Genomic DNA, 24910 nt, shown 5'->3' on the forward strand with positions numbered 1-24910 from the left:
GCTGAGGCGAGGCCCTAGCCAGACTGAACCTACCACTCTTGTCAGGGGTGGGCAATAACACTTCCTGTGTAACCTGCGCTCACCCTTGGGTAGCTTGGCACAGAGCAGGATGCATCCTGGTTCCCAACAATAGCAGCAATGTGTACATAAGAGAATCTCAGCACTTTACAAAAAGCTCCGCTGCCTAGGCTGCACAGGTAACTTCAGTGTCAACCGTAATAGTAAACAAGGTGCATGGAACTCCCTCTGTGCAGTGTAGTCAATCCCAGGCGGTCACTCCCACACACTTGCTCCTCACCACTATGCTGTGCCACAGATATCTGGCAGGCTAGTATGCACACACTTACAAACACTTGCTTTCCAGCACCTAATGCAGTGCTCTGACGTTTGGCAGGTGAGTAGTCAATGAGTTTGCAGACCGCTCTTGGACCTCAACATTCCTCCACCTTCCAACCAGTTTCCGCCCCCAAGAGCTAGAGATGTAGTAACCTTTCCCAAGATACTATATCGCTCTCTGCCGATGGTTACTCTTATTCAGAATCCTGGGGCAAAGGAGGGAGGAAGAAAGAGAGGATGGCTGATCAGGCAACTGTTGACAAATGGAGGTTTAACCACGAGTCGGGAAGTTCACTCAGACGTCTCCACATGGCTCTCCGGCGCAGGCCCGAGTCTGCAAAGCACAGAGGTAAGGCCACCTTCGGACACATGCTGTTTTACAGTGGTGCCAAGCCAGCCACTCCAATCCACAAATAGTTAACAATTCTGTGCCTCCCAGGAACGAAGGAACCACGCCTGGGGCATAATGACTTGGGCCGCCCCAAGCGTCCCAGTTGCACAGGGAGAGTTACCAAATCCGCACCTCCCTGAAAGGAGGCACAAAGTCCGGTGCGCAATGACTTGTCGCACCAGACTATTCTGTTCACCCATGAAGAGTTACCAGTTTCCATGCCCTCCTGGTGTGGGCCCAATATCTGGTGAGCGAAGACCTGGGTTGCATCAGACAATTTCCGACATCTGGGCAAGCGCCACTTCCTAAGATATGTAGGAAGGGGCGCACTCACTTTCACACTGCACCTACAGTGGGAAAGCATCTAGGGCCCTACGGCCACTCAAAGGTGATCCGCAAAACCTCAGGGAAGAGCTGACCTCCTAGGTGGGGAAACCCATGTGGGGTTTCTCGCCTACCAGGGCATGGTTGCTCCACGGTCACCAGAAGACCTACTAAGGGTTACTGAAGGTGGTGGAGAAACCACCCTGGGTGCAGCTGCACCTCCACAGGCCTGCACTATCAGAATTAATACATATTGGTCAGGCTACTCTTGTGGGTGGCACACTCAGTGCAGCGTCCGACCTGTACTTGCCCTAGGAATGTGACATACCTTTTTACAGGGCACTCCTGGGTACAGCACATCAACCAATCATGTAAGTGCCCTTTTCTGGCATGGGTAGGAAGGACGCATGCACTTTCCTGCTGCAGTGCAGTGGGAAAGAACCCAAAGTTCTAAGGCCACACAAAGAGAGTCAGCAAAAAAACTGGGAGGAAAAAAGCAAAAAGTTGCAGGAAAATCCCGTAAGAAGGGCCATGTCAAACAGACCTTAATCAGGGTCACTATACATCACTGCATCTATGGCTGGGGCTAGCTTTCTTTCACTCCCAGAAATGCTACTGAAGGGTCCTTAGGTTTTTTCAGACACCCAGTTATGTAGGCCTGCTATACATTTAGAGCCCACCTCATAGAGGCTGACAGAAGAAACCTCAGAAATGAGGCCTCATCTGAGAAAGAGTTTTCAGTGGCTGTTGTGAGGTACCCATCTGTTAACCGGCAGCCCTGGACACAAAACCTGTGAAGTGATATATAATACACAAACATGGGGAAAGGGCATGTCCGAATGGAACATGCTAGGTGCGACAAGAGGCCACTGTGTCTTGCCTTAATTGTGGAAGGCTAAAGGTTAGGTCATCACAGACACCCTAGGTGAATGAGAGTCTATGATCCTGCTTGGTGCGGTTAGAGTGTCAGGCATGGGGTGGACTAGAATCTGTGTTGTCACTAATATTCTGTGTGGGCTTTCTCTGATTCACTCTGTGATGTGGGCTAAAGTCAATGCTGTCACTGATGACCTGACTAAGTGGGCTTGAGGCTTGGTTAGGACTGATGTCCTGTGTGGAGGGTTGGAGATCAGGCTTGCATCTGGCTGGAGCCCAGACTTTTTCCTTGTCCTGAACACATGGGACGTAGGTGCCACTTTTCATTACCCCGTGTGTCCTGGGAATGGGCAGTACGTATGTATGCATAGTGGAGCAGATTCAATTGCAATTAGCAGTCATATTTCACATTGATAACCATAGCTTCGACTGCTTGATACATTGAGGAAGGATTAGTCCCTCAATCCATTCAGAATCAAACAGCTTTGTTCTGAACATGTGAGGTGACCATTTAGTGTGTCCTTGTCATAACCTTCAAGGACCCAGTTTTTACTTAATAAAATACTTTCCATGTGAATAAACCATAAAACAATTAATTAAATGGTTTCTGATGTTCATTCCAAAATTCTAATTGTCTGTAAAGGCAGTTATTTTGGTTATGAAGAGGTTTTCTGCGTTACATGCTATAGAAAGCACATTTTTGATGGGATGAAATGGTCATAAGATAAGCAGTGCCTTTCCTGATTACTAGAATATCCCCAAGATCAGGTGTAAAAGTCCAAATCATTATGTGCTCTTCTTTTAAAAAAAAAAAAAAAAAGGCGCTTGATAATTAAAATAATATACTCTTGGTGGGGGAGATTTTGCTTGTGAAACATATTTTATCATTACGAATCAGCAACATTGCAGAAGCAAGCTCTAGATATAAAACCAGCTTTGGTAGCTACATCTGTGGGGAAGTTGATTATTCTGGTGATTAAAAGAGGACATTGAGGGAACAGAAGAGGTAGAGTGAGAGAATTAGAATAAAAGCTCAGGGTGGGTGATGAGTGTTTCAGGTCTTTGAAATTCCCTGGTCCCAGTCTGAGCAGTGGCATTTCATTGAACACAGTAGTCCTGTGTACTGTGCTCGGCAGCTGGCTTTGAAGAAGCTGTTCCTTTGATATGAATCCCAAGTACAATTTTGTGATCGGCATTCCCTTATCAAAAGGATCGATTTCTCCTAGATGTCAGCATGTTTTAGCTCATAGTGGTGAAAAGCAAAATTAGCAAAGGATGGGGACACGATGTGCGTGAGGTAAATAGGGCAGGGGTAAGCAAAAGTGCAATTCCAAAAATCCAAAATGGTCTTGGCTAGAAAGCCAGGATTGACTGACTGTGGCTTTAATGAGACAGCATCACTTGGTAACCAAGCACCTAATACGATTGCAAAAGCCATTCATTTCTTACATTACCTATTTGTAATCGTTTATAGATCAGGTTAAGGCAGAGTCTGGAGCTACAACGTGTGTCCTTTGCCATGTTCCCTCTTTCAGCCAAGCCTCGTTGTGTTTTATAACAAGTGTCTGGCTTCGTCTTCTCAAGAATGCTGAGCAGTGTGTCCTTACATCGTCGCTGCTGGCGGAGTAGATTAGTATTCAGTTTATGTTGCAGCCATGAGCCTGAGCCGCTGTGTTGATTCTTTGATGTATTTGCTGTACGGAGGAGTGGTTGGCTGTGGAACCAGGAGGCATAAGTACTAATCTCACTTTCTGTGCCTGTGCAGATTGCTTGATCTTGTATACTGTTGTGTTAGGGCATGTGGTTATAAAGCATTTAATGTACATCTGACTTACAGAGCTGGGAGAGGAAACCCATCTGGGCAGGCAGAATAAGTGATGCACATTGTGAATAGAAGGGGTCCCCCAAAACTGTTGTATTATATTTGCTGGTGGAGCAGTAGTGCATAGTGAGTAGGCGACCTTCGCTGGTCAGAGGGACAAAAAGGTGGGTATAAAAACAGACAAGTATAGACAGGAGATACTGAGTTGGGCAAGAGAACCATAAAAGTAGAGATTGGGAAAGCAACACAGTATTGGAGTGAGTGCCGGTGGAAATATTCAATGCCTGACTAAATTTGGAGTACTCTGGTGACAGAGAATCAAAGAGACTAAATGGAAGATTGCGTATTTGTGTGTGTGTGTACTGTGTCATGTACTAATAAACACACATTCAGACTTTTATTACTGGAGTGCAAAGGTCAAGAAACATTTTTTATGGCATGTGTGGCTGTAGGTACACATGCTTTGCATGCTCCTGCTTCTAGTGCTGGGTCCGGATGTGTGCAAGTTGTTTTTCTTTGGAAAAAGCTTCTCGAGTCACAAGGTAAATTGACTCCTCCTCTTGGTGATATTGCGCACAGGCAGCGACTCCCTGTTAGATTGTTTTCTTTCTGCCATGTAGTTTGGATGTGTCCTTTGAGCTCCAGTTCAAGACCATTTCTTCAGACTGTTTGGTACATCTACACTTTGGTTCCCGTCTGCATTGTTTTAAATTGTGTTTCCTACCCCGCATGTTGATAATAAAGAAAGGGCCACTCGTTGGTTCAACGTGCTTCAATCGTGGCCTTCGGGCCCAGCCTATCCTGGCTTTCTTTTTCATCTTGTTGTTCTCCAACTTCGATGAACTGCTAAAGGGACACACTCCATTCAGATTTTGCAAATCAAAAAAAGACACAGCCAGAATTGTGGCTGCTCTCACCATTCATGTGAAAAAGAAGCTTTCTTTTCAGGAGGCTCTCGATACCTTACCTGCAACAAAAAAGCCACATAAGAAAAACACTTTTACTACTGCACCAGCCATTCCTCTGCAAGAGCTGCTGCCACCTCCTCCATCAAAAGCTCCTCTTTCTTCTCCACCTCATTCACCTAGCTCTCAAGCGGGTGGGGATTACACACCACAGGGTTCACCTGTATATGGTAGGGAAGAACCAGAGGATACTGCACAAGACCCTGACCCTTGGAACAGTTATGATAGAATCCTATTATAGATACAGACCCAGAGCTATATCCTGCCCCAATACGGTATAGGCTCTGATATTTCAATCTTGATCCTCGATCTTAGTGAGAGCTGCTCTGAGGGTTTTTGGCATAACTTCTTGCATCCTCCTCGACTGTGCAAGTTGTCATGTGGGCTTTGGAATGGAATCTGAAGTTCCAGTTGGCCTAGCACATGCAAACCCGTCTGCTCCTATTTATATTTCGAAGGAGACTGTGCATGATTATTAGTGGTGGCTAATCATTATATAAAAAACTATGCTTTATAAAATGTAGACACCTTTGCACTATGATGCAGGAGTGTCTGTGTTAACGCATGGCTGCCTAAATTGTGACAGAACAGGGAGAGGAGCACTATCATGAGGCTGGATATAATGGTGTGGAACTGTTGACGCGGTGCCTTTGTCACCTTGCCATCTTATATTTGCAGCATTCAGGTGCCTGGTGTGCTATATCTCTAGGTGCTTGAACATCCCAGAAAGATCCTAATAATATTTATTGGTTGTACTTCTGGAAAATTTGTTGTCACAGAGGCTGCATGTGACAATCCTTGCAGATTATTTTTTTCACATGCAGGATTAGAAAAGAAAAAAATCCTCCAATACGATGGATTTGTAGGAACTGCTTGTTCTCCTCCTTGCTGCTGCTCCTCATCGGCCGAGAGGTATTCATGTTCTTTATGAGGGGGTGCCATCTTTTTTATAGTATCAACCCCAAAATGTTTTTTCAGAAATGAAAAAAAAATCACAGACAACACTGCACATAGTGTGATGAGCGTTAACTGCTAGTCCCTAATAAGATAAGAGGGTAGAAACCTCCAGTCAGTACATGAAGCTAACAATATTAGCCGATGACATACTGTTTCACACAACCTGTTATGCTTTTTTTTTTTTTTTAAGTTCCGGGTCCCACATTACTCCCACAGGTCTGGAACTGGAAGTAAACCCACATAGTATAAACGTGGGACCATCTCTTTGGTTCTGAGCCATTTCATTGGCCACTCAGGAGACGCTACTCAAAAAGACCACACCCTTTAGGAAAAACCTCAAATGATTTTGCTAACTACCAATTATTGGACTGGAGTTCAACAGAGACAAGCTGCAGTAACTACCATCTGAAGCCATCATGGCCCGAGATGAAACTGGAGACCAGCAAACACCAAGTGCATCATCCACCAGACCATAATCTAAAGATTATGTACTTGTTCTCCCGAGCACTTCTGCACCATCAAAAGAAGCAAGGCCAGCGAAGAAAACACTGGTGTGGCAGTTTCTTGACCCTCCAGCTGGCAAAGCAAAAATCTCTTGTAACTAAAATGCCTTGTGACTATTGAAATATGTATAATGAATTGTCTCCTAAGAATAGATGTACCTTAACAGTAAAGTGTTACTAGCTTCTCTGTTTAAATGCAGAGTAATATATCACCATAGTATTCTCTGCAGTTAGTGGTCTTATTGTATCATAAATACTTTGTGCATATTTGGGAAGCTATACAACTCATCACAAATGTTTTCTCTCACTCACTCAATGTATTAGTAATTTCTATAGTTAATATGAGCTTCCTAAGCTTTGTGAGTGGTTAAACCAACCCTAGCTTCCTGTACTGGGTGCTAATATTATTTGTAACAGTGATCAGTATTAGTAGCACAACAAATACTACAGATAATTTTGATAATATCTGCTCTTTGCAATTGGAGATTCTGTGGTGGCAGATAGTTCTAATAAATGTTTAACCTAAACTGTAAAAAAAAAACAATGCTCATGTGTGGCTTATAATTTGATGTTAAGCATTTTTGTGCGAGCCATGGCCAAAGCTAGCTTTGTAATTTAGAACGAGTGGTGGCAGCAGTACAGCGTCTAAGCACAATACATTAAAATAAAGCAGTCACATGATTTTCTTGCTGTTCGGGAGGAGTGATGTTACAAGTGGACAGTGATTAAGCTCTAGTATGTAGGATTTTAGCCTTTCATGGTATGTTTATCATTTTTAGATCTGCTATTAGCTAAGAACTTTTGACATTACTAGAATTATAAGTAAAATATACTTCCATGTAAGAGCTCACAGCCAACCCTTTACATCCATTGGTCTGTTATTTTTCTGTGCTCATGTTCTTGCAGGGTGCACCTACCCCCATTTCTATCCAATTCCACCACAAACAATTGTGTTGTACCTCAGTGCTCCTCTGTCAACCCCACCCTATTCAACATTTATCTTTGCCTTCTCTGGTTCCATCATTTGGATTTGAAATGATATACGCAGGCAGCACACAAATTGTGTCTTCCTCGTAAGATCAAAACCAATTCCATCTTTAGGTCTTGCATGAGTGCAGTTGCTTTGTGGAAGCAGTCCAACTGCTTCAAGTTAAATGGTGATAAAAATGAGGTCCTTCGTCTTTGAGCATCACATCACTTGGAGGCAACTGGACTGGTGGCTACTAGAACTAGACACTGCTTTGCACTGCTTCCTACCCATTAAACTCAGCAAAGACTCTTGGTTTTCAGATGGATATGCAACTCACCATCAAGAATCAGGTAAAGAGGGTGGCGCTATCTGCTACTCGATACTGCATATGCTTAAAAAATCTCTCCATTAGCTTTCCACTTTAGTAAGAAATACTATAGTTCATTCTCTTGTCATATTGTGACTGCTTTATGGCAGTGCATTACACCTGGGCTTACCTGACTACCTTCTCCACCACCTCCATCTAGTACAAAATGCTATCCAATAACCTTGGTGTCTAATCACCTCTAAACCTTACATTAACAACAGGCAGCCTTTAACCGTTCCATCCTCATCACACGAGCCCCAAATCCTTCTGCTGTTTATAGCGGTTTCCAGTGGTACCCTTCCCTTCCCTTGGGGATCCCGGCTTGGGAATCGCCTTAGGACGGCGATCCCCAAACAGGGATCCAGCATTTAGACACTAGAGAGGGGTGGGCTACCCTTTGGGCAAGGACTTTTGCTCCCCACCTCCCCACTTAACTTTTATGTATCCTTTTTTATCGGGAGACCAAGGGGAATACTGAGTGGTAGGAAATTTGGGGCTCCCCTCAGATTCCAGAACTTTCCATCACAGAAATGTGAGGAAAACATGTTTTTTAGGTAAATCTGGTTTGCAAGGGATTCTGGGTAGAAAATGTAGTGGGAGCCAAACAAGTCACCCTCCCTGGATTTCCTCAGATATCTAGTTTTCAAACATGTATAGGATTGGTAGGTTTCCCTAGGTGCTGACTGAGCTAGGGCCCAAAAAACACAGCTATCCACTTGGCAAAAAAACGGGTCAGTTTAGCAAGGAAAAATTTGATGTATCTATGCTGCGTTTTTGGCTGTTTCCTGTTGCCGGCACTAGGTCTACCCACACAAGTGAGGTACCATTTTGATCAGAAGACATAGGCGAATGCTGCGTGGAAGGAAATTTGTGGCTCTGTGCCGATTCCAGAACTTTCCATCACAGAAATGTGAGGAAAATATATTCTTTTAGACAAAGTTTGAGGTTTGCAAGGGAATCTGGGTAAAAAAACCTGGTGAGAGCCACACAAGTCACCCCACCATGGATTCTCCTAGATGTCTAGTTTTCAAAAGTGTATAGGTTTGCTAGGTTTCCCTAGGTGTCAGCTGAGGTTGGGGCCCAAAAACCACAGCCACCCACTTTGCAAAAAAAAAAAAATGGGAGTTTTGTGTAGAAAATCTGATGTATCCGTGTTGAGTTTTGGGCCTTTTCCTGTCACGGGCACCAGGCCTACCCACACAAGTGAGGTTACATTTTTATTGAGAGACTTAAGGAACACAGAATAGTAGAACAAGTGTTATTACCAATTGTATATGTCTGCATTTTCACCTTCCAAATGTCAGACAATGTGTAATAAAGAAGTAATTTTGAGAAATACCCTGTAATTCACATGCTAGTATGGGTACCCACAAATTCAGAGATGTGCAAATAACCCCTGTTTCTAAACTCTATATCTTGCGCCCATTTTGGAAATACATTGGTTTCTTTGATATCTAGCTTTCACTGTTTATATTTTATCATATGAATTGCTGTAAACCCGGTACACAATGAAAAACCACTGCAAGGTGCAGCTCAATTACTAGCTCTGGGTACCTCAGGTTCTTGGTGAACCGGTAAGCCTTATATCCCTGCAACCAAAAAGGTCCAGAGGACGTAACAGTATATTGCTTTTGAACATTTGCCATAGTTAGAAAAAGTTACAAATGAAAAGAGGGGCACAAAAGGCTTGTTTTTTTTTTTTTTTTTTACAACTCCATTTCAATATTCTTTTTATTTCAACTGTACGTTCTACAGGAAAACCTTGAAGAATCTACACAAATGCCCCGTTGCTGAAATCAGAATTTTGTCTTCTCTTGTATAGCTTTCCAGGATTCACCATTTCTGCAACTACCTGTAAGGAGTTTGAAAGCCCCAAAAATGGGAAAGATGGACTATGTCCCAATAAAATACCAAAAAAGTGTTGAAAAATTTGTTTTTCTGATTCAAGTCTGCCTGCTCCTGAATGCCATTTGCGGGGAAAAAAAACAAACACTTTCTTCTGCAGCGTGTTTTCCCATTTTTCTCCAAAATCTAATTTTTGATACATCTTGCACATTTTCTCGGTCCACTCCAGGGCAATGTACAAACACTGGGTACCTTTAGAATACCCAGGGTCTTGGGGAAAAAAGAAGGACACAAATTGTGTGTGGATACCATATGTGGGCAAAGTTATGGGGGGGGGACTGAAGAGTGAACTACCCCAAGCAGCCAAACAAAGGCTTAGCATGTGGCTAGCAGCGAATAGGTTAAAATCCTTTGGCTGGCAATTAAAGCAAAAAATTGATCTAGACTTTTCTATTTGCGAAACATTTTAAATCGTTCTTTCTACTACAGTACTCCCTCTCTAAGCGCCAGAAGACATTTTGAGGCAATTGCACGTTTTATAAATATATAGATAAAATAAGTTGTGTCATTCACGTTTTTCTCCTGCTCACTACAGCAAACAGCATGGGTGAGTGGGCAGCTCACTCCAGCCATTGGCTAACGTCACTGAGTGCCAGCATTCTGCCATTTCACCAGGAGCACATCCACAGACAGTAGTTTCCCATAGTGCCAGGAACACCCACGACAGTTTGAGCATTTTGAGACCACAAAATATTGTTTCTTTTAGCTAGGTTCTTTTGGATTGATGAGGTCCAGGCAGTTTCCCTATCGATAAAGGTTTGCAAAAAAAAAAAAAAAAATGACAAAACAAGCAGTGGCCATGTCAAAAGGCTGTCAACCAACGACAGATGTGCTGGCTTTGCCAATGCTTATTAGTAGTAGTATTAGTGCTATTAGTATTGTCAATACTGCTACTATTATTGTTTATTATTATTGCGTGATATCAAAAGTAATTGCTTCTATTTGTCACTCCAGCAGTCGCTAAGGCAGAAAGAACGTTGTCTGAATTTGTTTTTCTTCATCAGTACTGAACGCATCATTTTGATTCGATTTCATGGTTATTTTTAGAACTGTGTGGATGTGATCTAATCACTTACAATTGTGGGATGTGCTGGGAAGCCCGTTCCCTTACCCACGGGCGGCAATAAACATCTCGGCTGAGTGGATGATTGCCCTGTGTTCCATCAAAAAGGACATCAGCCCAGCAAAGAGCCCATTGCTAGATGGCCCAATGCAGCCCAGAGGTCATGGCAGCCAGTGGTAGGCTGTTGGCAACAGTATCTTGATTTATCCAGGCTTCTGTAGTGTTGTTAGACCTGTGTGTTTAGATTTCATCATTGCTAAAGTCAGGAGATAGCCTTTCAGGCTCTTGAAAGGTGAATAGTACCGGGGATAAAGTCTGCCAATGTTTAGCCTTTGGTCTTTAGGTCTGGCTCAGAGACAGCAGCAGATGTCTCACCAGACTCGTATAATAAGAAAACATACATACATATACAATGTGGCTATGGGAGTTCAGCCCTCTTCATCCACTGGTCTGTGCAGCTGTTGTTCATATTTCGCTCCACAAACCACAACATTCAGCATTGGCCAGTGGGTCAGCTAACTTCAGGAACTGACTCGCTTGCATTGTGAGTGAGGACATTTTTCCTCATCAGATGCGCAAATCCACCTCAAAGAAATGCACTTCAGGGCCAGGGCTGATCGACCAGTACTTTAACTTGCCATTGTTTTTTAGGTTGAGCATAGCAGCACTCAAGTGCTGCTTTTCCGACGTGTTGGGATGTATCTGGGCCTTTAACAACACCTGCATCTCGCCCATTACTACCACTCGTTCGTGGGCTTGTCCTTCAAAAATCCTTTGACATTGATAAATGGCTTGCGTTTGTCACTCCTTGGGGAGCTTTTGTTACCACCTTGCCCATCGCCCCTGTTACATGTCTAATTGCACTTTTGCTGATAAGTTTGACTGCGAGCAAACTTATTTTTCCTTTTGTGTGTTTCTTCACGCTGATGCTCATGGCGGCCATGGCGCTGTGAATTGGCTCACTTATGTGAAACTGTTTTACTTTTAATTTTCAATTTATGTGGCAAGAAAAGTCCGGTTAGCAGTTTATAACACTAATAGTTCTAACTCGAACAAACGCGAGACCCGTTGCATTGCAAATCCTTGTTTTCCTTGCCACTCTTTACCCTTTTTATTTGATTTTTAAATCATTTTTAAACTACATCTTCAGGGTACAGTCAACCGTAGTCACTTTTTTGTGCAAATAAAATCATATTTTTTTCTGTGATTTGCATGAAAATTAAATATCTGTTCTAAGTTGCTGGGGGCATCCATGCTGTTCTGATGAAACGTGGTTATTTTTTATGCCATTTTCATTGCAAGCACATGACTGATATGATTTAAGTGACAACATGTTTTAGTTTCCTCTTTTTGTGTGTGGTGTATGATTGCGTTTATGATTATTTTTTATTTTAAACTAACCATCATACCAGTTTGCCAAGGCTAGATCTATTAGCTTTGCTATAGCTTTGTATTGTATCTTGAGCTCTTCAAGGGGGACTGTCTAGCTTCATTCTGTCAGGTAAAATGTGCCATTTCCGTTTTCCTATTTTTTTTCCTTTGCGTTTGATGATTGATTTTGTTATCTTTTGTATTTTATATGTAGGTTTTGAATTATCTGGCATAGCAACAGTGGCAAATTGTGTTGGTTGTTCTGGGATGTTATGATGTTATGCCATGGGAGGGTGGGGGAATGGAATCAAGGACTTGGCAGTTTTGCTTAAGGAAGGCTGTGGAGTGTTTTCCATTCGCCTAATACTCAGAAGCAGAAAGGGCCTAGGAGCAGCCACTATGAGGCATACCCTCTAAGCACTTGATTCTCTCTAATATTGGCTTTTGTATTTCTCTTGTAATGTTGACAGTAATCAAAGTCTCGGAGAATGTGATAGTGTTACCAGCGAGAAAATAATAAGATGTGGCAATTTTGTCATGATTCATCTGGCTCTCTGAAACTGTAGCCTCTGGTATCAACACTGGACAACCAAGTAGATTTGAAATAGCGTTACAAATGCAACCCATTGACCCGTTCCTACGACTCATAAATGCCCTGGTAGTAGTTGGGTCAATTCAGAAGTTTGGGAGCTGTCTAGAATGAGCCTTTCTTTAGCTGCTACCACTTTCCACAAAGTGCCAAAAAGACATCCTAACAGGCACGTTTATTTTGAGGAAACTGGGCTATGCATGGGGCCCAAAAATTGAATATATTCGAAATAGCTCCAGTGTAGTACTGGGTGCAAGTATGTCAAGTTAAGCTAAACTGGATGATTTCTTGATGACTATATGTATATTGAGCTCTAGTCACAAATATGGAAAATGTTAAACAGGAAATAGAGTAGAAAACAACAGTTTTGAGGTCCATTTGAAATTCTAGAGCCCAAATTTGTTGCAGCCATGGAGGGTCCAGAATTCCATAGCTTTGCAGTGCCTTCTGGTAACGTTCTGCTAAGCAAGGCGACTTAGTTGTTAGAGGAGCAGCATTCAGAAGACGGGCAGGCACTCTTAAAATGCAGCTGGTTGTTTCACTGTGTAAACATTATTTCTTCTGTTCTATTGTTCTAAATAATATTGCTTCTTTTGTGGCTCATGAGAGAAAATGCATAAAGCTAGCCTCACATCTGTACATCACATTGTGGTGGGTACTGAGAAAGCTGAGCCTCCTACTGTGGCAGAAAAGAGCTGTTGGATCTCAAAAAACATCCTCGTTCATATTATCTAATCCAGGTGTAAGAGTATGTGTGGTGTTGAGAAAAAGTGTTCTGTAGACCACCCTTAAATGTGACCCTCTTACATACAGGAAGCAAATAAAGGTCCTTCAGAGTTGGAGAAATATTATCTTTTTTTTTTTGCTCAGACCAGCAATATTATCTTTTTTTTTGCTCAGACCAGCAATAGCCTTGCTGCTGCATTTTGTACGACTGTCGCACATGATGCTCTTGTCTGGAGCTACCAGGTCGATACTTTGTCCATAGTGCAGCTAGGACTGAGCAAGGGAAACCAAGCTAAAGTGGTGGCAAGTGCCATTGAATAGACCCCAGCTGCTGTACAAAGTTTCTTAAACATAGTGTCATCTATAGGTGCAAGAATGTCTCTGACCTATGATGCCTCTTATCTCCGTTGACACTCCTCCCCTCTACCTACTCCTTTGTCTCGTGTCATGTTTTTTTTTTTTTTTAACCAACACTCTGCATCCCTGGCTGGAGCCAGTTATCAAACGGTTACCCAAAAGTATTTTAAGTATCTATTAGAAGCGAATCCTTAGTACACATCTCTTCCTTCTGTCTTGATCCATGTCTCACACCTTCCAGCTTTATGAATTGCCCCTGGTAGCGTAATAAGCAAGAGGTGTTGTTATCTAACTTCACGATGCTCCTTTCCTGAAAACCTTACAAAAGTTAGACTTGGTCAGATCTGTTGGAACACTATCCTGTGAACACTGATATATAAAGATCTCTCTAGTGGGGGCTGAGGCCAGTGCGCTTGCTTGCACACTGTAGCTGTTGTTTCATTGTTATATAGTACTGCTTTGTTAGTTTCTGGGAAATGTTTCCTACAGTTAAACCCCAGAAGTACCACAAATAGGTGTAGCTTTGAGGAAGCTGAAAATGAGGAAGAGGAACATATGGAAAAGCAGAAGAGGAAATGGGAATGTATCACCTCGGAGCGAAGTAGCCTGAAAGCAAAAGCAATTGAATTACCTAATTGTGAGTCATGCCTCATTTGATTTGTAGTAGGTCACATTCTACATTTTTGTGAACTCCAGATTAATACCACAGAGTGTGTGAACATAAGTCACTAAATAAACATGTTCACCATTTATTCTGTTACCTCATATTGAAGTCTAGCATGTAGAAGATTAATATTACCATATGTGTACAGTGACAGTGCCCTCAAAGTAACTTTCTCTGTGGCAGACCTAGCCATCATATGTAGACAACCAGTGTTAAAACTAAAATACCAATACTGTATCTCAGGAATGAGACCAACTAGAAAAATTATTAAACAACTGTTTTTAATAGTTATTAAAAAAACAATGTAATTATGAATTTGTTTTTTTATAAATAAATATTAAGGAAAGGTAACTTTTAAAAAGTTGCCATTTACCTTCCTGAGCTGTCAGCAGGGTAATCAGCTTAGGTCTCTGCTAGCTCTCATCCTGTTCTCAGCCTTAAATAGGTGTTAAATTGTGAAATCCCTCCCAGTAGTAAAAAATAGGTTGAACTGAATAGGCATAGAGCACTCCTCTGAATTCTACAGAATATGCATGGTGGGGTCTGTGGGCATCCTTTACGAACCTACTATGTCAAATCCTGATAAGTCTTTTGAGCCACATGTAACACTTAAGGCAGACATAAAAGAGAGCGAACAGGATGCCAAGGCAATTCACTGTATTCACTGTGGTTGCTGAAAGGCCCTGCTTTTGTCCTACTATAATTCTGTCTCTGGGTGTGTTGTGGGTACAGTGCTTGCCTCAAACTCAATTGTATTTAGTGTTAGATGTGGGCAGACAGTAGAATTACCATAGTACGCTCACCTCACGCACCCCCTAGCTCTCAGAGCCCAAGTTGAGTGTGGCTGAAGACTTTTGTGATCTTGAAAATGCCCTGACGCACAGCATTTTGGGTACATCTGCAGTAAGGCAAAAAGGAAACTGCTGCAAAAGTGGGTAGTTACCCCTAGGAATCTTTACCTCACTGGTTAGGCCAGGCTCCGCAGTCATTTCCGCCCACTAGCTAGAGCCAGGCATAAATGTGGCACCTCAAGGTAGTCACTTAAGAACACACTCTGGACCTGCAGAAGATCAGAAAAAGACTGGACCTGCTCTCTGTAACCTGAGAGGAGGTCTGAAGAAGTGGATCTGCTCCCTCTTGTACCCAGGACAAAGAAGTGAACTACAAGGGCCACTTGCCTGATGACCTGTGTGGCTACAGTTAGACAACAAGTTGCAAGAGGCCTTTTCTTGGACGTACCCAGCTGACCAGTGGCTGCTGGACCTGGAATGGACCCGGGTGTTAGACTCTGTCTGACACCCTGTGAGCCTCTTAAATGCTCCAATGAGGTCTTGGGGGGCTTCAGAAGTATACTTCTTTGGTGGATTGGGACTTGAAATAGTAAACTTTGATGTAAAATATTTGACCAAGACGGACTTGGTTGGTGTCTGGCCTGCGCTACATCACGTCAGCCTCAAACTGCGCCTAGATCCTGGTCCACCGCGACCATTGGCTATCATTGGCGCTTTGTGCTTTTTGGCACTACTTCCACTTAAAATGCAAAAAATCATATCTCCAGTTTCTCTTTTTAGATTTTTGTCATTTTGTTTATTAAATTTTACTCTACTTTTCTAATTTGGTTAGTGATTTTTTTTAAATTTTATTTTGCATTTTTATTTTGTAACTGTTTTGGTACTGCATAACTACTTTACACATTGCCCCCAAGTTATGCATGTCTGCTCTGTGCCATTGCTGCCAGGTGGTCAAGGTCAGGTTAATTTAGCGAGTTTGTGGATTCACCCTAAAAAAGATTGTTTATTCCTTGAAGTGAGCAGTCATCCACCCGAAATAATAATCCGGTTTCTTACACTATTGATTTGTTGTCTCATCAGTGTAATTTGCCTGCGACTTTCTTTCCTCTTTTTATTTTTGACCCTCCAATGGAGCCCAGCTTTTGTACTGTCCTTTTGTTTGGATGGCTTGTATCCTTCTGCTGCTTATGATCAGTGAACTACTTTTTTTCTTTTTGTCCAGCACTCCTCGGGGTTGTGTTCTTGATATTTTCCCTCATGTGTTGCTTAACAACTTAAACCACCCCTCACCACCTCTGTGTTGCTACCACACAGATCATACATTGGCCTCCCATACCACTCCTAGTTAAACAACCCCAACTCCTCTCTTGCTCCTTCCCCCACATCAGCCTTCGTTGGTGTTTAATTCAACCAGAACCCCCCACTTTGTAGCCCCCATTTTCCACGTTTTTTTAAATCCAACATCTGCAGTTTGCTACAGAGATACACCTTTGTTTTTATTTTTTTTAAATGGACATTGAGACTTTTTTAAATATTTTTTTTATTTATAACTCCTTAGAAGGGGTACAACATCTTGAATTGATGAGTTACAAAATAAATGGCTACCAAGTTATGACATATATGCACATTTGTTCTTGAGTTTGTCTACCCACTGGAGCATAGCTTCTTTGCCATCCTTTTGATTGGAGGCTTCATCAGGTATCCACCCCAAGGGCAAATCACCCCTGCTACCAGTGCCTACCATTGATCTCTAATGGCAATGGGCCAAATGTGTCTGACCGCATTGACCATCTTACAGTAACAGCAGGGTTCAGTTCTTCTTGCTTGCATCTATCCAGAGTAGTAGCTCACAGGGGGTCCTTCCTTAGAGATGCAAGGTGCACCTTCCCTCAGGACTGAGAGTAAAAACAGGTGTTGATTCAGCTGGCAGTGATTTGTGGGAATTGGCAGTAGTCTGCTGTATATTTGCCCTAGTGGTTCAAATATCAGGTGTTTGAAAAACGTTTGCAGAATACCTAAACCTGTAACCTCACAACCATCACAAAATCGAGTTAGACCAGTAGTTCCTTTTTATTTCTCAGTTTCTTTTAATCAGGTAGTCCTCAGTCAAACCAAGTCAGAGAAAGTCAGAGAAAGTCATAGAATGGTAGTTGTTTACCTACTCTGCAAAAGCCCCTCAGACAGTTCACTTGGTTGAATGAAACTCACCATAGGATCCTCATTTGTCACGACCTTAGTTAACACACCAGTCCCAAAGGCATGTGTTTTCTTACCGTCTCTCTCATGTGCAGCTACCTCTTTTTAATCCTGGGCCCATGGTGTCTGTGTTGCTCCACTCCCTGTCCTCCGGTTTATCTTTTACTTTTCGGATCCCTTCTGCCAGCTACTCTATTGCCCCTTGTGTTTGCTGATGATGAGTTACTGCAAGAGCTCCCCCCACCCTTCTGCTTGTCTGTTTCTGTGCTGCCTCTCCATGCCACTTTTTTGGAGTGCTCCGAGACTGTAATTTGCTTCCGGGCTCTTTCACTTTGATGCACTTTTACACATTATATTTCAATCATTCCAAGATTGATGTCAATCATCCTGGAATAATAAATTAAAAGTTAAAAAAGAATGCTAGCCACGTCACGACGCTAAAGTGCATTTTGTTTTTTAAATCAGTGCTGATCTTTTTGCTGATGTGGAACAGCATTAGCGAAGACAAAAGGCTGGGTAGTGCCTAGATGTATTGGATTTGCTAATTTTTTATGGATTCATCCCTGACTGCTCCCCTGAGTCCTTCTTGGTGGCAATTCTTTCCCCTCTGAATAGAGGGATCCATTCAGTGCCCCCACCCCCTGAAACTCCAGAGCAAAGGGGGTGGAAGGAAGATTTACAGCTAAGTCCAAGGGCTTTGTATATGTGTGAGATTGCCAGCCCAAGCGGAATTTTAGGGACTTTGCCTATACCAGGCAACTGAACACATTATTAGTTTATAATCAGTCCACTCGGATGCCTGTTAAAGTAGCTTTTCAGTCTGCCCTGACCTTCCTTGTGCTCAGATCCTTGAGGACTGAGTTTGGTGCGAGGCTTCACCAGGTATCCAGCCCAAGGACAAATCACCCCTGCTGCCAGTGCCTACCATTCACCTCTGTTGGCAATGGCCCAAATATTCCTCACTGCATTGACCATGTTACAGAAAGAGCAGGATTCAGTTCTTCTTGCTTGCACCTATCCAGAGTAGTAGATCAAGGGGGGTGGGGGGCTTTCCTGGAGAGTCAAGGTGCACCTTCCCTTAAAACTGAAGTAAAAACAGATGTCGATTCAGCTGGCAGTGATGTGTGGGAGTTGGCCGTAGCCTGCTGTATATTTGCCATAATGGTTCAAATAGGTTGTTGAAAACCTTTGGTGGAATACCTGAGCCTGTCACCTTACAACCTTCACAGAATCGAGGTGGACCAGTAGTTCCTTTGTATTTCTCAATTTCTTTTATTTGGGTAGTCCTCAGTCAAACCAAGTCAGAGAATGTCATAGCATGGTAGTTTATCTAGTCTTCAAAAGCCCCTCAGACAGTTCACTTGGTTGAAAGAGACTCGCCATAGGATCCTAATTTATCACGACCTTAGTTAACACTCCAGTCCTAAGGCTGGACTGGCCATACCAGGCATCAGGCGTTTCCCTGGGAGGCTGGTAGTGTGGGAGGTTGCTTTTGTTACTCGGTGAGGTTGTTTTGTAGCATTGCAGCAGTTTGAAAAACACTGCAGAGTTCCTTTTATATCTAACAGTTTCCATGGAACAATAAAGGTGTCAAGATAATTGTGGTATTTATGTACCTGCTGGAGAAAGATTGGAGTTTTGTATAATGGCGGTTTTAACTCCTCTAAGGTAGAGCAGAGGGTTAATGCGCCTGCTGCCAAGAACATGTACTATGCAGATCAGAGAACAGTATTTTATGTGAAGTGCTCAGTGGGATACTTTTGTCACAGAGGTTATTTTGTTACTGAGGAGTTCATAATTTACAATTATAATCTAGCACAGTGAGCTATGAAAGGCCATCAAAGAACTGCATGCAAACTTTGTACAGGTTAGAAGGTTCTTTTCTCCCAGCCTTTGATTATCCTAATTTTTGCTAAAAAAGGGTTTGTTTAGGTAGAAATAAATTATTAGTAAAGTCAGCCTGTGTCACTGTTACGTTCTGAATCCTGAGTTTATGCTTCCCCAGACCAAACACTAGTAAAAGAATGCCTAGCAGTGTGGATGACATGTGAATCCTACACCTTGTAGTTCCCTTTGTTTTATGTAACATTTTCTATATACTGAAGTCTCTGTTTGTATGTTTGATGTAAATTGCTCCAGCACCCTACACTGTTAAGAGAGGCACTATAAACCAAATGAAATACATGCGAGAGGTGGGCTATGGAAAGATGAGAGGCACCGTTAGAGGGTGATGGTGAGGGACTCATTGAAGAGCCCCATTAAAGATTGCTTAATCTGGTGCATCGTAAAGTCATCATTTACTATGCTTTCAAAACTAATATAGTTGAAGATATAATGAAACATGTTATAGAATGCATCGTTTTGGCCATTTCCCCCAAATATTCTTAAAGGGGTGGGGGGACCCCAAGCCCATTATAGTGGTCAGGCTCACTGTGGGGGCCTGGTCTGACAAGAATTGCCTGGGCTGCTTTAGGTTTCCAGTCCGGCTCTGGCCAGTCCTTGTTGTTAGTAATAAACTAGACAGTTAATATAACTTGCCTGAATTACTTGGATAATCAGGAGAATATGGTATTCTGTAATCAGTCAACTGTGACTAAAACTACCTCTCAATCCTTTTGTGGGTCATGTTGCTGCCAAAGCTACTATGTACTAATTAGGCATCTTATATACATCTTTCAGCACTTTGAATGAAGCAATTTTTTTCTGCCTTCTCCTGTCTTAACAAGTATGTGGAGTTCTCTCCTTTGTTTAATCTGTTGAATAATTATGTTGTGTATAGGATACGAACAGATGAAACACCAAGGTATCACTTTCCACATATTGATGGTCACAGTCTGCTATTTAGACACAGTTGCTCAATGCTAATCATACCACGACTACAAATCTGGCTTCAGATCATGCTGCAGCATGGAGACCCCTATCTTGCACATCTTAGACAATGCCCTCCTGAACACAGATGAAGATGACTCCTGCCTCCTGATATTGCTGGACTGCTGCTTAGCTGCCTTCAATACAGTTGGTTACTCCACCCTTATTTGTACCCTGAAGTCTCTAGTGGGAATTACTTGCAATGTCCTTTACTGATTTTCCTCCTGCCTTTCCAACCTACACTAACCAGTTTTTTCACATTGGCACCTCAAGGTCCCAAAACCTCTCTCACCTGTGGAGTCCCCCAGGGTCCCCTACTTTCTCCTGTCATCTTCAGCCTGTACATGGAGCTGCTTAGTGCTCTACCCGCAGATAACCTCATCAAGGTTCTCCCCTATGCAAATGATTCACAGCTATACTTGAAAATCTCCTCTGGTTTAGACATCCAGGGCCTCAAATTCTGCCTGCACATCTTCCATATCTGGATGCCGAGCACCTATCTTAAGGAGAGGATGAAGCTGCGTATAAGCACCACCCCTATGTGTCTATATCCTTTTCCTTCTACACGTTGGTACATAGATCCGGACTTAGCTTCTATCAGTTTTCTCATAATTTGAGTTTTTTCTCAAAAGTTTTGTTTTCCAGGTTGCAAGAGAAATTTACCTCGTAACAACACAGGGTTTAAACTTTGCATGGTATGTCGCAAGCTGATGTCTGTGACATAACGCTAAGTCATGCAAAGAGTGTGCCCTTCTCCATCCGAAGGTGATCTCAAGAGGTGCATTACTAAAAATCTGAAGAACTTGTTTAAGTCCAGTTCATACCTAGAGTTGAGGGTGCAGACCTGTTCCTGCTATGATGGTGCCACTCATAACAGGTCTGTGTCGCGGTCCCAGCCTTCAGTTAAGTCAAAGAGGACTCACAAGTAAGCCAAGTGGGACTCGTCCTAGTCTCGCCGCTCTCTTTCCAAGGCATTATGAAGACACTAGGCTGCCTCTCTGTCTGACTCACTGTCCTTCATTGAGGAGCTGGCTTCATATCTGATCCCAGTGCTCCCTGATTTTTTGGGTCCATCAGCAACATCCCAACAGGTTGAGGCTTTCAGAGAAGAAATATTCAGAATCTTTAGCACCTCTCTAACTCCTTCTGGCATGCTTTCAGGCCCCAAGGTTCTTTGTAGGTCCTTAGTCGGACTACCATTGGCAGATCCATCCTCCACCCTGCTTATGCCTCCTGACGCTGATGTCAAATCAGGTGCCAAAATCCACGCGGGGTCTTGCCACATCAATGCCACTGCTGCAGGAGGAGAACAATTGTTCCTATTGTCCTGTCCGACTCCAAACTGAACTTGTCTCAGTCTCGACCTAGGTCGTGTCCCAGAGCAGTTCCGACGTGTCCAGCCCCAGTTCATCCTGACTTTGACAAGTCTTTACCTTTACCAGGAGCTGCCCTTCAGTACTCCAGCAACTTTTTGGATCAGACTGACTAAAGAGAATCAGCTTCCAGTGACAATGGGCAAGATGGGGATGAATTTCCCGCACAATATGATAGCAATGTTTACTTAGACAATCAAGAAGCCAGTACATTGATGCTTCCACTGATAAGTGGGAAGGTGTTTCCCTCCAGTCCCTCAGTGGAAGAGACCGCCTTATTTTCTGTGATAATCAGACCTTCAGCTGAAGTCCTATATTTAGTTTCTCTCTTTTAAGGTAAAAACCAATATCCTCATGGATGTTTTGCAACGACACCATGAGTTACACTCAAATTAGTAACTTGGCTAAGCTTGGTCTTTCTCACTATTGAATAGGCAGGTAGCCCGAAGGTACATGCCTGCTCCAGATGATTCTGCCTTTCTGACTCCGCACCCTCCACCTGAGAGTCTGGTAGTTTAAGCTTTTACCTGCAGAATGAATCCCAATTCTTTACCTATGACCCTTCCCCCAGCAGAGTCAAAAAGAATTGAGGAAGTGGGGAAACACATTTTCTCCTCCAAAAGCCTATCTGTTCCATCCGTCAGTGCCAGCTTTGTGGTGTGTAGGTATTCCCACACATTGTGGGACATGGTTGTTGAGATCTTGCTGGCAATCCTGGAGGAATTTGGTGGCAACCTGGCACAAACTATTCAGAATGACCAATGCAGAGCAAAATACTCCCTCAGATTAGGATTGGATACTGGGATTGCCTAGGCAGAGCCGTCAAGACTAGCATTGTGCTTCTGCGCCATGCATGGATGAGATCCATAGTCTTCTCTAGTGATGTTCAGGTGTCACTTATGGATATGCCTTTTGATGGGTCTCACCTGAGAATCTGATTTCTGCATTGCAGCTGTTCAAATAAAGCAGACCCACAGCACACTTCCTGGGCCTTTCAGTACTCTACAAACCGTATCCCAAACAATTTTGCCCCTTTTGAGGCTTCCCCAGGGGTTTGAGATTTAGGCAATGGCAAGGCCCACTGTCCAAGCAACGTGCACTCCAGTCCTTTCGAGGCCAGGGATCGAGTCGACAATGTCCAGGTGCCTACCAGCCCCCGTCTCTGGCATCAGCCTCCAAGCCACTTTAGTTTGGCAATAGCCGCACAATACCCCACTGTGAGAAGCAGGCTCCATCAATTCCTCTGGGGATGGCAGCATAACATCTGACAGGGGGTCCTGCAGATTTTTCTGCATGGCTACGCCCTTCCATTCCTGTTACACCCACTGCACCTTACGTCCACCTCACAAGCATCTTTCAGAGGAACACCTGTCCATCTTGCTCCAGGTGCAGGCTGTTTTGGCCAAAGGAGCCATTGAGAGGCTCCTGGCCCAAGAAATATTGACTGTTACTTTTGCTGTTTCCTTGTCCAAAAGAAAGATTGAGGCCTTTGTTCTATTTTAGTTCTCTGCGTTCTAAACGTCTTCTCTCGGAAGGACAAATTCAAGATGCTCGCATTGATCCAGGTTTTGTCTGCTCTGGATCCAGATGACAGGATGGTGGCTTTGGACCTGCTGGACTCTTATTTTTATGTACCCATCCTGCAGTCCCAGAGGTGCTACTTGCAATTTAAGGTGGGCCTGGAACATATTCAGTTCACCGTGCTTCTCCTTCAGTCCCACCATTTCCTCTCTGTTTTTCACAAACGTGGCGGCTGTGGTCACAGCACATCTTTGGAAGTTGGTGATTGCAGTTTTCCCCTGATTGGACAACTGGCTGTTAAAGGTGAGCTTGCCATTGTCAGTCAAGGACCACCTCCAGACAATGGCAAACCTCCAGACATTGCTGGGGTTCACTATAAACATACCAAAGTTACACCTGACTTCTTTGAAGAGGCTTCCTTTTATTGGAGCCATCCTGGGTATGGTGCCGTTTTGGGCTTTCCCTCCACCAGGCTTTTCATCCTTGGGCTTGATGAGAATGCCTCTGAAGCTTCTGGACCTTTTGGCATTCTGCACGATGCTTGTTAACTTTGCTATGTGGCATAGGCCTGCTCTGCAATGGAACCTGAGGTCTCAGGGGGCCTAGCACCAGGGGCAGCTGTCCGGCTCTATCAAGGTTTTGGAGGAGACTGCAAAAGACTTGCAGTAGTGGCTAAAATGCATGTGGACCGGCAGCAGGCCACTCTTCCAGCCTCACTCAGAGCTGACGCTGGTGACAGATGCATCATTGCTGAGACGGGGAGGCAGGCAAGCTATTAGGTTCAGGATCTCATCCGATCTTAGGGCCAGATGTAGCAAAGGGTTTTTCCCATTCTGTGTCAATGGGAAAATGTGTTTGTACATATGGCCCTAAGTCTTAGTCTTCAAGGAAAACCATGCTCCACTTGCTTGCAAAAATCAGTGTAGCAAATCACTTTAACATTAGTTACAGTGTCCAGAATTCCCTATCCTGCACATTCCTGCCCCATACTTAGTTCTTGTGAAGAGCAACTATTGACTGAAACATAGTCTCACTAATTCTAGACTTTTGAAGTGAGCCCTGTGAGAGAAGTCTGTAGCAGTCACAGGCGGTACTAAGGTTTAATTTGTTTTTGTTTTTTTTCTGGCAGGATTAAAGTACCATTGCTGTATGGTATATTAAAAAAAGTTGGTGCCGACGTTTAGTGTTAGTGAGGGTATCGGTCATGTGTGTCTTGAGTACTTGTTTGATAAATGGAACTCTTATAGCAGCCACTCACCCTCCCCCTCCCCTCATTCCTCCCACTCTCTTCCTGCCCTCCATCCCTCAGCCCTCCCTCCCACACTGGCTTGATGAGTCGACTTGATGCAATTGTTTGCTGTTAACATTAAGATACTCTTTTGCCGAGGGTCAAACAATGTGGGAAGGCGTGGTATTACAGCTAGTCTCCTTGTTTCTACCCAAAGCATAACCATTAAATGGGAACAAAAGTAATCATCCCCCACTTGGAATGGCTTCCATGGGAGGCAGTGGGAGCTAATGTTGTCTGTGGTGATACAGATACCGTGCTTCTCCTGATTTAAAATAAATAAACGTCCATAAACAGGTGCAAGAGTTTTCAGTCACTTGATTGGAATTTGTTATATTTTTGAAAACTAATGGTGTGGAAGTTGTCTGATGTGGCAGGTGAGAAGTTACTGGCTTTACGGCTATTATCTCATACATATTTTCTGTTTTTCTAAATCAGTACAAGCTTATGAGCGGCTCTTACTGGGCATAGCTTGTTCATGTGAAACGTTCTCGGCCCCCTTTCTGTATCATGAAAGGTGTTCAGCAAATTATAGGTAGCAATTGGCAGAAAATAGGCTCTTATGTGTTCAGTGCAGTCCAGGTAAAGTGCCAGCTCTTCTCGTTAGAAGATAAAACTGTTTTGTTGGCATTAAAAAGAGAGACGAGCGTGTCACCAGAGAGACGTCCCCTTTGATTAGACTAGACT

General features: G+C 43.3%; 1 protein-coding gene across 6 annotated transcripts in view; it reads left to right on the plus strand.

Moving 5' to 3' along the window:
- The window catches only part of C4_2H1orf21 (chromosome 4_2 C1orf21 homolog), a 316947-nt gene that overhangs the window by 131406 nt on the left and 160631 nt on the right, over window positions 1-24910 (plus strand). The window lies entirely within an intron of this gene.

The sequence above is a fragment of the Pleurodeles waltl genome, chromosome 4_2 (genome assembly GCF_031143425.1).
Source record: "Pleurodeles waltl isolate 20211129_DDA chromosome 4_2, aPleWal1.hap1.20221129, whole genome shotgun sequence".
In the NCBI taxonomy this organism is placed as follows: domain Eukaryota; kingdom Metazoa; phylum Chordata; class Amphibia; order Caudata; family Salamandridae; genus Pleurodeles; species Pleurodeles waltl.